Source organism: Marmota marmota, unplaced genomic scaffold (genome assembly GCF_001458135.2).
Source record: "Marmota marmota marmota unplaced genomic scaffold, marMar, whole genome shotgun sequence".
NCBI lineage: Eukaryota > Metazoa > Chordata > Mammalia > Rodentia > Sciuridae > Marmota > Marmota marmota.
In genome coordinates, this window is record NW_026000173.1 from 1,859,936 (window position 1) to 1,862,148 (window position 2,213).

At 36.6% G+C, this 2,213-nt stretch overlaps 1 pseudogene; it reads right to left on the reverse strand.

Annotated features, from left to right (window-relative positions):
• Positions 1 to 559: 559 nt before the first annotated feature.
• LOC107159924 lies at positions 560 to 1,139 on the reverse strand (annotated as a pseudogene).
• Positions 1,140 to 2,213: the final 1,074 nt, after the last annotated feature.

The window sequence follows — 2,213 nt, forward strand, 5'->3', positions numbered from 1 at the left end:
AGTCTGTCCTGCTTAATCATCAGTAGTACAGGTTTGATTCATCAGAAAGTTGGAGAGACTCAATTATTTCAAAATTATTAACAACTACCACTAGGGGCAAGACATGTTATTGAGTTATGACAAATCTACTAACATGAGGGAAAACAAGTGTAGCCAGCCATCTTTAAAAAATGCCCCAACCACTGCTTCTCAATATAGAAAGACTAAAAACTACATATGGTTTATCATACAACAAATCCCATCTGTGTCCCCTGAAATTCCCTTTATTTAATTCATTAGAAGGGGATTATTAAAAAAAAAGACTTAAAGAGCACTTTACAGCAGCATTCAGCTTTCCTATGAAATACTCACCATCTTAAATATTATGTACACTTCTTTTTTCTTTTAGTAAGCTAGACACTGGCTTCCAAGTTTGTTGGACTGGAGGAAAAAATAACCCATTCAAAACTATTCTAGAAAATTGTCTTTTGGCAGAATAGCAGGTATCCAAGCTAAAAATAGTAAGGTCAGTTTGTTGCTTTGTGGTCTTTTCAAAATTTAAATCATTTTGTTCCCTTTCTACATAAACCTCAGTCACCACTCCTGAGTGGAGATGGGCAGAGGCTCGGGCCCCTGCTCTTCTGGCTTCTCTGCAGCTGTTTTCTTATTGCTGCAGCAAGGCTTGAATAGATGTGTGTCAATGAGGACTTCTCCAAAACGGCCTTTATAGATAATCCCACAATAAATTTTCTGTCTTTTCTAGTAAGTAAGAACTAAAAAGGAAAAAAAACAAAAAAACTGGTGTTCTATTAGAGCCCGAAGCCATTTCCGTATCTGAGCCATCATTTGACTGGTTACTCTAACAAGGAGATTGAGGTGGGGAGGCACTTGAGGTGGTACTGTGAGCATCAGAATTGTGACGTTTAAATTCCTTCTGCAATTTACTGATCTGGTTGCTTTTTATCCTGTTTCCAGATAGAGTTTTTACTTTCTTTGGTTTCAAAGTAGTCTTTAGACTAGGTCCTGCCCTTGTGTCTACCACGATTCCAGTTTTTTTTTTTTTGAACCTGCTCATAACTTCTTCCATCTTTTCATGAGCAGAACACAGGCATTACAGATGTCTACTGAACGAGTCTCATGCAACCCAAAACAGCTCTGGAAGTCCTTTTCATAACGTTTACTATCAGTGAATAAGAACTGGAGGACTTAGCTCTGCAAATACAGCAACCTTCTATACTTTGGTACATCTTTGGCTTGTGAAAACCAAACATCTTTTCTTCTGGGCAAAAGCCTTCCCAAAACTGCCGATCCAGGTGCAATAGCATCCCCGAGGTATGGAATGCACCCCAGGCCAACCCCCTCCAAGCGTTCCCTTCTCAACTGCCTTGTCTATCATTTATTCTTTTACTGACATGTTTTATTGATTTTTGTAGTTATAATCTTGAATTCCCTTCTTATTTCCTGTTGTTTATTCTACAGATAATTTGTGATTATGGTTGCAATTATTTAAATCATCCTAAAGATATAATATTCTGTTTTAAACTGGTAGCAATTTAATCACATACAAACACAGTACAACTTTGCAGATCCACCATTCCAACACTTCATGTTATTAAAATTGCACATTCTTTTATGTTATACAGCATAAAATTATACTTCTTGTATAGTTTTCTCATTTAAAACTTCTATACCATAATGATAATTGCATGGGTTATGATATTTGCTCATATTTACATTTTAATGGCTTTGTTTTGCTGCTTATTATTGTTTTGACTTCAAAGAATACTTTATCATTACTTTTGAAGCAGGTCTAGTAATAATGAACTCTCTCTGATTTTGTGTATTTGAAAAAGTCTTAATTTCTTCTTTATTTTGAGGGGTAGTTTGCTGAATACAGTATTCTTGTTTGACATTAATTTGTTTTTCAGCACTTTGGATATATCATCTGTATTGGTTCAGTTTTGGTTCCTATGGTGAAAAAACTGAGGTTGGGGACAATATAAAGAAAAGAGGTTTTCTTATCCCACAGTTTAGGAGGCTTAAAGTACAAGTTCAGGTGTTCCCATCAGTTTAGTCTCTGGTGAAGACCTATGATGTACAGCATCACACTGTCTAGAGCATGAAGGTTTGTGTGTGTGTGTGTGGGGGGGGACACAAGTCAGCACTATGGATTTAAGGCCGATTTTTGTTTTCAATGAGAGGAAGGATCCCTCATATGAGGTTGTTCCCCCTAG